This window comes from Rana temporaria, chromosome 1 (assembly GCF_905171775.1).
Source record: "Rana temporaria chromosome 1, aRanTem1.1, whole genome shotgun sequence".
NCBI lineage: Eukaryota > Metazoa > Chordata > Amphibia > Anura > Ranidae > Rana > Rana temporaria.
In genome coordinates this window covers 283,892,924-283,905,122 of record NC_053489.1, presented here as the reverse complement: position 1 = coordinate 283,905,122, position 12,199 = coordinate 283,892,924, and the positions used below count along the sequence as shown (strand labels likewise).

Here is a 12,199-nt window from a genome sequence, read left to right as displayed (position 1 = left end):
AGCCTAAGATCCGAAGGCGTACGAAGCGGCAAATTTGAAAATACGCCGGAGTATCAGTAGATACTCCGGCATATTTGTTCTGTGAATCTGGCCCATAGGGTCGGATTCAGATACATCGGCGCATATTTCTGTCGGCGTAGCGCATCTCATATGTGCTACGCCGACGTAACATAGAGAGGCAAGCAGAGTATTCACAAAGCACTTGCTCCCAACGTTGCGCCAGCGTAACGTAAATTCTTCGGCATAAGCCGGCCTAATTCAAAGTAGGTGGAAGTGGGCGTGATCCATTTAAATGAACCGTGACCCCATGCAAATGATGGGCCGAGCGAACGGTGCATGCACCATCCCGTGGACGCTTCCCAATGCGCATGCTCAGAATCACGTCGGAACGAACGCCTAAGATACATCGAATCACTGCCTACGACGTGAACGTAACCTACGCCCAGCCCTATTCACGTACTACGACGTAAACGACGTAAAACACAACGGCTGTTCCCTGGTCCATACCTTAACATGACTTACACCTGCTTTATGAGGCTTAACTTTACGCCGGACGTATGACTTACGTAAACCGCGTATATTAATGCGCCGGGCACAAGTACGTTCGTGAATCGCCGTATCTCACTCATTTGCATATTCGAATCGTAAAACAATGGGAGCGCCCCTTGCGGCCAGCGTAAATATGTGCCCACGATACGACGGCGTAGGAAACTTACGTCGGTCGGATGAAGCCTATTTACAGGCGTATCTTGCTTTCAAAGTCAGGCGCAAAGATACGACGGCGCACATTGACACTTATGTGGCGTATCTCGAGATATGCCAGCGTAAGTGCTACGAGAATCCGGGCCATAGAGTTTACAATCTATCGTATAGTATTTATATTTACAAATTTATGAATCCTGATGTACTGATGGCCTATCTCAATTATTGAGGACTTAAAAATTACAGAACAGTACAAATATCCCAAATGGGCCCTTTTTGGACAGTCCAAAATGTTTAGTAAGAGCCATAGTGAGTTTTTTTAAGTTGTCATTTTTCTCTCACAATTTTTGGGAAAATTATGAAATTCAATCAATTTTTTTTTACAAAGTTGCCATTTTAACATGTCGTACAGTCATATTTTTAATTATTACACCCTGAAACACATTTTGCCACACTATGCCTCCTAAGTATGGGGATACTACATGTGTGGGACTTTTTCACAGCTTAAATGCATAGAAGGGCCCAAAATCCAAAGAGCATCAATGACTCAATTACTCATCAAGTAGTCTAGTTTCCTAACTAACTACCATCACGTTTTTGGTGGCCCTAGAGCATCAGGACAGTGGAAACACCTACACAATGAAAGCATTTTGGAAAAAAAAACACTCCAAGCTATTTTCCAAGAGGTAAAATTAGTATTTTAAAATGCAATTTTTTGCCACACGGTTTTGGAAAATGCAAGAAAGAAAATTGCTTTTTTTTATTTATTTTTTTCAAAAAGCTGTCAAGTAATAAGATATTTCTAATACACATCATAGGTATACTTAGAATTACACCCCAAAACACATTCTGCTACTCCTCTTATGGAGATACCACATAGGGCCAGATCCACGTAGTGCGGCCCTTCTTTACGTCCGGCGTAGTGTATCTCAGATACACTACGCCGCCGTAACTTACAGCGTATTTCCCGTATCTACAAAGAATTTGTGCCGTAAGTTACGGCGGCGTAGTGTAACTGTGTCGGTGTAAGGGCGCCCAATTCAAATGGATAAGATGGGGGCGTGTTTTATGTTAATACGTCTTGACCCGACGTAAATGACGTTTCTGTGAACGGCGCACACGCCGTCCGTGGGGGTATCCCAGTGCGCATGCTCCAAATTAACCCGCAACAAGCCAATGCTTTCGACGTGAACGTCATTCTACGCAAAGCCCTATTCGCAAATGTTTTATGCAAACGACGTACACAGCGGAAAATTCGACGCTGGCCCGACGTCCATACTTAACATTGGCTACGCCTCATATAGTAGGGGTAAGGTTACGCCGAAAAAAGCCTTACGGAAACGATGTAAAAAAATGCGCCGGACGTACGTTTGTGGATTCGCGTATCTAGCTAATTTGCATACTCGATGCGGAAATCGGCGGAAGCGCCACCTAGCGGCTAGCGTAAATATGCACCTTAGATCCGACGGCGTACTAAGACGTATGCCAGTCGGATCTAGCCCAGGTTCAGGCGTATCTTGTTTTGTGGATACAAAACAAAGATACGCCGGAGCAACCTAGAAGTTACGTGGCGTATCAATAGATACGCCAGCGTAACTGCTTCGTGGATCTGGCCCATAATTTTTCCACAGTCTAGCCACACAGAGGGGCCCAAAATCCAAAGAGCACCTTTTCATTTCCTGACTACCAGTTAATTTTTTTGGAGGCCCTGGAGCACCAGGACAATAGAAATACCTAAAAAAAATGATCACATTTTGAAAAAGGAGCCCACTGGTACTTGTGACAGTATGTATTTAACCACTTGCCGACCAGCACACACTTTTACTTTGGCAGAATGGCACAAACAGGCAAATGGGCATACAGGTACATTTGCCGTTGTGTGGGTGAGCGAGCTCAGCCGGAAGCGCCCCCTTCCTTACTTAACCCCTTCCTAGCCCCCTAGTGGTTAACCCCTTCCCTACCAGTCACATTTATATAGTAATCAGTGATTTTTTATAGCACTGATCGCTGTATAAATGTGAATGGTCCCAAAAGAGCATCAAAAGTGTCCAATGTGTTTCGCCATAATGTCGCAGTCATGATAAAAATCACTGATCGCCGCCATTACTACTTAAAAAAAATATTCATAAAAATGTCATAAAACTATCCCCTATTTTGTAGACGCTATAACTATTGCGCAAAACAATCAATAAACGCTTATTGTGATTGTATTTACCAAATATATGTAGAAGAATATGTATCGGCCTAAACTGAGTAAAAAAATATTTTTTTTTTATATTTTTTGGGGATATTTATTATAGCAACATTTAAAAATATAGCTTTTTTTAAAAAATATTCGCTTTATTTTTGTTGATAGCGCAGAAAATAAAAGCCGCAGGGGTGATCAAATACCACCAAAAGACAGCTTTATTAATGGGAAAAACAGAACGTAAATTTTGTTCGGGAGCCACAACGCATGACCGCGCAATTGCCAGTTAAAGCGACACAGTGCCGAATCGCGGCACCTGGCAGCTAAATCCTCTGGGGCTGAAGTGGTTAAAAAAACTTTCAAAAAAAATAACATACTGTCCCCAGAGTAGTGCACTGACCAAAGTTGCCCTAGAATATATATTAATTTCCCTTTACTATAATCCTTTTGCCCCCAAAGGTAATAAGATACCAATCTATTACTGGGGTCTTCAAACTTTCCAAACAAGGGGTTACATTACTGTCCTGCAGACTTCAAGGCAGGTAGGCTGTGGCCAGTGTGTGTAGAAATTGCTCTCGCATTAACTGGAGGATAATAATGCCCCAGTCATTGGTATTGGGGAAGGAGTAGTGTCCCATCAATGACATCAGTATGCAGGAATATTTCCCTATCGTTGGTGTCAGTGGAAGCAATAGTTTTGTAGTTGTCAGGCTGTTATCATTGACACAGTGCTGTAGTTAGTAGTTGCTTAATTGTGACTGTTGTGTTGATTTTTTACAGGCCTTGTAGTTTTTCTCTTGACACACACAGCATATTTTTACTATATTATGTGGTTTACAAAATCGTAAGTGTTTGTTGTTTTGCTGTATTCGTTGCTGAAGTACTGTGTTGTGCAATAATATTATTCATTCTGATTTGACATTCCTGCTGTCTGTATAAGCAGGCTTCATACTTTGTTTATAACACAATAAGAAAACCACAAACATACTGTAGATGTTAATTATTGTTGTTGATTGATGGAGAGATAACTAATTGTTCTCAAATGAGTTGCATGCTCGTAAAGAGCCAGTGCAATCTGTTCTTCCTTATTCAACTAATAGTTTTCAGCTTTTAGAAAGAATATGGTAAAAGCTTTGCACCCTTTTTCTCCATGGATTAGGATTACTCTTTGATAGTATTACTGAATTTCAACACTGTTACAATGTGGTAACCGTTCATTGGTAAAAACACTAATGCCTTGTACACACGATTGGAATTTCCAGTGGATATTCCATGCATGTGTATGCCCCATCTGAGTTTTTCCATCGGAAATTACGACGGACTTAGAAAGAGAACATGAAAACAAAAACATTTCTATCGGAAATTCTGTTCGTCTGTATGGAACTCCAATGGAGAAAAAAACATGCATACTCAGAATTTAAGTCGACGCATGCTCGGAAGCATTGAACATAATTTTTCTCGGCTCGTTGTAGTGTTGTACGTCACCGCGTTTTGGACGGTCAGAATTTGGTGTGACATCTTGAATGGAAATCTGTCAAAAAAATCCATCTGAGTTTATCCCAACGGAAATTCTGATCGTGTGTACAAGGCATTAGAACTTGATTTGACAGGTTTTTAATCATATCAGAGCTACTTCTCTCCAATATAAGTCAGTAGGCACACAGTGCAGCTCAGAAGTAGATCAAATTTAGGAAAGAATTGAAAACAAGCTGAATATACTGATCCATACTAGCTCTAAGGCTGGGTTCACACTTGTCCGACAAACGGTCCTACATTGGGAGCCTCATGTAGCATGACGTGTGAAAATCAATGTTTCCCTATGAGAGCTGTCTTAACTGGTCCTACACAAGTCGGTCCGACTTTGAAAATGCTCCCTGTACTACTTTTGGTCCTACATTGATCCTACTTCAGCCCATTGAATATCATTGAAGTCGGACCAAAGTAGTATCCTGTTCATGAAAGTAGGATGGATGTAGGACCAATGTAGGATAAATGTAGGACCAATGTAGCAGAGCAAAGTAGGATGAAAGTAGTGTAGTAGTGTGAACCCAGCCTCAGGCTGGGTTCACACTACTACACTACTTTCATCCTACTTTGCTCTGTGTTCAATGTTTCCCTATGAGAGCGTCTTGTAGCGTCCTACACAAGTTGGTCCGACTTTGAAAATGCTCCCTGTACTACTTTTGGTCCTACATTGATCCTACTTCAGGCCCATTGAATATCATTGAAGTCGGACCAAAGTAGTATCCTGTTTATGAAAGTAGGATGGATGTAGGACCAATGTAGGATCAATGTAGGACCAATGTAGCAGAGCAAAGTAGGATGAAAGTAGTGTAGTAGTGTGAACCCAGCCTCAACCTATTGTATCCTTCTCTCCTGATCTCCTGATCACGTCTCACATTCATCCTGTTATGAACACATAATTTTACTTATCCTAATCCTGTCTGCCAAGACCCCCAGTGCTGCCAACACATTTGTATTATGTCCCATCAAGATCAAAATGTCTACATGACAAGACCTTATATCCAAGCCGGGTCTACTGGCTTCGCTACCGCCCCTGGAAATGGTATACCTTGCACAGCTGTACAGTACACTATGCCTGAAAATTTTCACAAACCCATTAGTGCCCCCTATCTGTCTTTGCAGTGCAGTACCCCTGGAAATATTCACCGACCCATTACTGATTCAACAGCAGACAACTCTCTGAGTTGTGCAGTGTAGTTTTGTATATTATTCTCCATTTCCTTGCTTATTAGTGCAGTGTACCTGGAGACACCACTCACCTATCCCTGGCTTAACAGTGCACTGTTCATCAAAGATATATTACTTTCCCATCCCTGTTTCAACAGTGCAGTGTCCTTGGAAATATTACTTTCTTATCCCTGACTGAGCAGTCCAGCATACCTTAAAACTTATTTTCCCACCAATCTCTGGTCCAGCGGTGCAGTGTACCTAGAACTAATAATTTAATTTCCAGCTCAGTAGAGTACAGTACTTAGAAATGTTACTTTCTCTTCCCTGGCTGAGCAGTCCAGCATACCTTTAAATATCATTCTCCGATCTCTAGTCTAGTGGTGCAGTGTACCTAGAAATAGTATTCTCATCTCCAACTCAGCAGTATACAGTCCTTGAAATTGTCACCTTTTTTTATTTCTGAGTAAGCAATGTCCCTACAAATACCTCTTCCCATTCCTTTCCAGGTCTGCAATAACATGTCTCTATTATTTATGACTCAGAAGTGCAGTCTTTCTTGAAACATCACTTTCTAAACCTTGGTTCCGTAGTAAACTACAGTGCCTCAGGCAATATCACTCTGTCATCCATGGCTCAGCTATGCAGCATACCTGGAAATGTTTGTGTCACCGTCTTGGCTGAGCTCTTCCAGCGCCTTTTGTGATATAATCCTACCCCGACTTCTGATTCCTGCTGAAGAGAAGATGAAGGGAAGCAATGAGCCAGTGTAGAACATAGTAACCAAAAGTACATTTTTAGGTAGCTCCAAAAATCTGAAATGTTATTGATTGTGTCTAGTTTTTAATGTAGCACCCTGTCCTACACAGGGGGTACTATTCAAATGTAGTCTTGGTGGTAGTAAGCCCAGGCAGATTAATCATTTACTTGTTCATCTGGTTTTCCCAGTGACGCTGCCGTCAGTAAGTGTCACTGGTACCTCTGGCAATAGAATGAGATGCCACAGCAATACTGAGTTATAAATGTTTATGTTTCCCTTAGCCAACCACCAAGAAGTTTATTGCCACTGGTGCATGCTGGAGAAGATAAATATTTAGGGTGGACCATGTGAACTCTCTCTCCTTCCAGGGCTACAGCCTGGGTGTGTGTGTGTGTGTGTGTGAAGTAACTGGGGGCACTTACTCAAACTGGAGTGTGAAAAATCTAGTGCAGCTCTGCACAGAATGCAATCAGAATTCAGGTTTTATTGTCAAAGCTTAATAGAGAAGTCTGTTTTTTTTTTTTGCTAATCATACGTACCTCAGTGGATGCATCATCAGACTGATGCTGCATCTGTCCCCTGGCATCTCTGCACTGAGAACCGAGCCACAGGAAACCGCCGATGTCTCAGTTCTCATTCCTCCACTAGTGTCCTCCCAAGTTAACCCTATTGTAGTAGTGTTGCTTCTTCCCCTTTAGTGCAAATACAGACCCAGGTTCTTTTAGAATACGCTAGAACCAACGTGTATCCCTTTAAATAACTTCAGGCCAGGCTCAAATAGTTAATGCAACTTTACTGTAAAAATACAGCATGTCAGTACAAAACTAATAATGTCTTATCCCTAATCCTAACTAAGATAGCGTTGTGGCCCAGGCATGCCTCCATGAGGTGAGAGTCCTTAACCACTTCCATACCATGCACTTACGCACCTTCCTGCCCAAGCCAATTTTCAGCTTTCAGCACTGTCGCACTTTGAATGACAATTGCGCAGTCGTGCTACATTGTACCCAAACAAAATTGGCGTCCTTTTTTACCCACAAATAGAGCTTTCTTTTGGTGGTATTTGATCACCTCTGCGATTTTTTTTTATTGCGCAACAACTAAAAAAAGACTGAAAATTTTGAAAAAAATATGATGTTTTTATTTTTTTCTGTTAATTTTTTTGTAAATACGTTTTTCTCTTTCAATTACGGGCACTGATATGGTGGCACTGATGGGCACTGATGAGTTGGCACTGATAGACATCGATGAGGTAGTACTGACGGGCACAGATGAGGTGGCACTGATTGGCGGCGCTGGTATGCAGCACTGATGGGCACTCATAGGCGGCACGGATGGGCACACATAGGCGACACTGATGGGCACTCTTGGGCGGCACTGATGGGCACTCTTGGGCGGCACTGGGCACTCATAGGCGGCACTGATGGGCACACATAGGCGGCACTGATGGGCACTCTTGGGCGGCACTGGGCACTCATAGGCGTCACAGATGGGCACTCATGGGCGGCACTTATGGGTGGCACTGATGGATACTTATGGGTGGCACAGATGGGCACTGATAGGTGGGCACTGGGCATGGATGGACACTGTGGGGTGGCACTGGACACTGGGGTGGCACTGATGGACACTGTGGGGCAGCACAGGTGATTTACCCAGGTTGCCAGTCAGTGCCCATTTGTGGGCACTGATTGGCATCTTTTTTTTTTTAATGCTTTATTTATTTTTTTTTCTGTTTTTTTTTTTTTTTCAGGCTTTTTTTTTCCTGGTGGTCCATGTGGCGATCCGAGGGGGGGCTGCGCTGATAAACAATCAGCGCGAACCCCCCCTGTCAGGAGAGGCGCCGATCGGCTCTCCTCTACTCGCGTCTGTGAGGCCTCGTACACACGACAGAGTTTCTCGGCAGAATTCGTCGAGAATCTCGGTGAAGAGCCGGATTCTGTCGAGAAACTCTGTCGTGTGTACATTTTCGGCCCGATGGAGCCGCCGAGGAACTCGTCGAGCAAATAGAGAGCAGGTTCTCTATTTTCTCGATGGCAGTGGATTTTGGCTCGACGAGTTCTTCATCGGGCTGTTTTTTAAACGAGAAACTCGGTCGTGTGTATGCTAAGAAACCTGTCAAAAACTTAGACACTGGAGACCAACATAGGTAAAACTAGCGTTTGGAATGGAGATAGCACATTCGTGTCGCTTCCAACATTATTTAATCGTTTATTTGCAGCGCTTTACACAATTTTTTGTAAGGGCACAAAACAGCAATATAATTATTTTTTTTTAAGATATTCACACAGAGTTCCTTAAAATTAGGTGGAACCTTTTTCTTACTGGTCTCAATTTTTTTTTTTTTTTTTATTGTCACCTTATTTTGGTCGTGTGTTTTAAATCCTGCTTTTAATATTCACCTTAATTTTAAATTTAAAAAAAATGCAAATCCTTTTTTTTTTTTTAATGTCAAGTTCCCCCCATAGAAACCTTATTGCTTTGTCTTATCTCATGTGTCCCTTTCAAATTACACCTTATATCCAATTTTTAAAAAATAAGAACCTGCCTTCTCACTTGCAAAATTGAAATGTAAAAAAATACAAGGACAAGTATGAACTGTAAAAAAAAATGTACCATTTATTTTGGTTATAAAAATAAATTAACTATGCAAAAGTCAGCACTGGAGAGCTTGCTGCCATTTGTGCACAGCCAGGTGTGGCCTGATGTGACTGGTGAGCAGTTGGAGGCCAAAATGGGGACTTGAGAGGTTCATTCAGGAAGTCACGCATCAAGGTCTTGGACTCCCCGAGGTCAGAAACTGGAGCAGGGCAGGCAGATGTCACCAGGTTGTGGTACTATAGCAGCCTGAACTCTGGTACACCACATGGAAGTAAGGGAGTCACTTTCTGGATTTCTTCAAGGCCTTCCTTGGTGGCTTCCCTGCAGCCTGCTCTTTCACCTTCTCTGCAGCCTTCTCAGCAGCCTTCCTCTTCTGCCTGGCTGGAGGTGGTGCCACAGGGGTAGTACTCATGCCAGGAGGAGGAGTAGACGAAGGTGGTGGAGGATGAGTAGCCGACGGTGGTGGAGGAGGAGGTGGAGGAGGAGGAGCAGTAGAAGGAGGAGGAGTAGTAGAAGGAGGAGGAGTAGAAGGAGGAGGAGTAGAAGGAGGAGGAGCAGTAGAAGGAGCACTAGAAGGAGGAGGAGCAGTAGAAGGAGGAGGAGTAGAAGGAGGAGGAGCAGTAGAAGGAGCACTAGAAGGAGGAGGAGCAGTAGAAGGAGCACTAGAAGGAGGAGGAGCAGTAGAAGGAGCACTAGAAGGAGGAGGAGCAGTAGAAGGAGGAGGAGTAGAAGGAGGAGGAGTAGAAGGAGGAGGAGCAGTAGAAGGAGGAGGAGTAGAAGGAGGAGGAGCAGTAGAAGGAGGAGGAGTAGAAGGAGGAGGAGTAGTAGAAGAAGAAGAGGAAGAAGAATGTTGAGAAGGAGCAGGAGAAGAAGAGGAAGAAGAATGTTCAGAAGGAGCAGGAGAAGAAGAGGAAGAAGAATGTTCAGAAGGAGCAGGAGAAGAAGAGGAAGAAGAATGTTCAGATGGAGCATGAGAAGAAGAAGAAGGTGGGGGAGCTTGAGAAGGAGCATGAGAAGAAGAAGAAGAAGGTGGGGGAGCTTGAGAAGGAGCATGAGAAGAAGAAGAAGAAGGTGGGAGAGCTTGAGAAGGAGCATGAGAAGAAGAAGAAGAAGGTGGGGGAGCTTGAGAAGGAGCATGAGAAGAAGAAGAAGAAGGTGGGGGAGCTTGGGAGTTATGTGGTGTGTGAGGATGGGGATGGCGGCAAATCACAGTGTCCTCCGTGAGAAGACCCCTCACCCCCTGATTTGCGAGGGTGATGAGGAGTCCCTCAAAGAGGAGGCGTTGGTCTAATGTCATTTCTGACATTTTGGCCAAAACCACTGTTACAAATCCCTCCTGAGCAGTGGGAGGCTGTTGAAGGGTTGCATGGGCGTCCCGAATGAGGGCTAGTGAGGCGTCACGCACCCTTGTACCCCTCACCTGCCTTCTCGGACGCAGGCGAAGAGGAGACACCTGACATCTTGTGCTTGGCCCAGCAACCTCGTGCAACCCACTTGGGCCTGCCACCTCATCCGCTCCACTTGGGCCTGCCACCACGTTACAGATACTTGGGCCTGCAGCCTCCTCCAAGCCACTCACCCTGTCCTCCTCCTGCCTGGCATTTTCCTGATCCTCCTGCTGCCTGGTGTTGTCCTGTGTATGGAAAAAAGTACAGTTTTACTATTTAAAAAAATTTGTGTTTTATTTATTTAAGCTCCTGACTGTTGCATTATTTTTAGTCACGACTTAGCTAAGCCAATCATTCTGACCCATGTTTTATGGTCAATCACACCACAAAAATTCATGGCCAATACTGACAAATTTTCGGTATAACACTTTTAGATCTAATTTTTTTTTACCTTTAACATCTTAATTTACATCTCTTTAACAACATTTAAACACCACACATTTGCACATTGAAAGTACTATATACCTGGCTCCAGCTGGGCAAATCCGGATCTTCATCCAGGATGGAAGGCTGCTGAGAGGGTTCATCTGCAGAGGGAGCAGCAGGTTGGCTGGAGGGAAGGCTGGACCTTCTGTGGCTTCTGGGGGGAAGGCTAGAAAGTGACTCCCTTACCTCCAGGTGTTCATCCAGGAAGCTCAGTTTGCTGTAGTACCACAACTTGGGTTTAAATACCCGCCCTGCTCCAGCTCCAGACCTCATCGAAGCCAAGACCTTGTTGCGTGCCTTCCTGTAGGTGCCTCTCAAGGTCCCAATTTTGACCTCCAACTGGTCAGTTGTCACATCAAACCCCACCTGTCTCCGCACAAGTGGGAGCAGGCTCTCCAGTGCAGTTTTGCGCAGCTCTCTATTTCTAGATATGGGGTCTTTGGTGGCCCACAGAACAGGAAGTTCTTGCCACCGATCAATGAAGATCTCCAAGAATTCTGGTCGGTTAAAGAGATTCATCTTTTCCTGTCCAAAACCAAGGATAAAAAAATAATGTCAATACACAATCTATAAAGTCAATTACTCTTTCTCACAAGCTAGCCCTTAACCACTTGACCACTGGGCACGAAAACCCCCTTAATCACCAGACCAATTTTCAGCTTTCGGTGCTCTCACAATTTGAATGACAATTACTCAGTCATACAACATTGTACCCATCTGAAATTTTTGTCCTTTTTTTCCCACAAATAGAGCTTTCTTTTGGTGGTATTTGATCACCTCTGCGGTTTTTATTTTTTGCGCTATAAAAGAAAAAAGACTGAAAATTCTGTAAAAAAAAAAAAAAAAAATCTAGTTTCTGTCATATTAGCAGGTTATTTCTCACACACAGCATATGCATACTACAAATTACACCCCAAAACACATTCTGCTATTCCTCCCGAGTATAGCGATACCACATGTGTGCGACTTTTACACAGCGTGGCCACATAGAGAGGCCCAACATGCAGGGAGCACCATCAGGCGTTCTGGAGCACCCAGGCCAATTCTGACATTTCTCTCCTACATGTAAAAATCATCATTTATTTGCTAAAAAAATTACATAGAAACCCAAAACATTATATATGCTTTTTTTTCAAAGACCCTAGAGAATACAATGGCGGTTGTTGCAACTTTTTATCTTGCACGGTATTTTCGCAGCAATTTTTTGAACGCGTGTTTTTAAAAAAAAAACAGTTTTGTGCTTAAAAAAAAAAAAAAACAGTAAAGTTAGCCCAATGTTTTTGCATAATATGAAAGATGAAGTTACGCCGAGTAAATAGATACCCAACATGTCACCCTTCAAAATTGCACACGCTCGTGAAATTGCGCCAAACGTTGCTACTTAAA

At 43.4% G+C, this 12,199-nt stretch overlaps 1 long non-coding RNA gene across 1 annotated transcript in view; it reads right to left on the bottom strand.

Moving 5' to 3' along the window:
- Positions 1-12,199, bottom strand: part of LOC120943195 — a 66,875-nt gene that overhangs the window by 31,565 nt on the left and 23,111 nt on the right. The window contains exon 2 of the long non-coding RNA XR_005750271.1: positions 6,235-6,316. This is a non-coding gene — a long non-coding RNA (uncharacterized LOC120943195). The remainder of the gene's footprint in view (positions 1-6,234; positions 6,317-12,199) is intronic.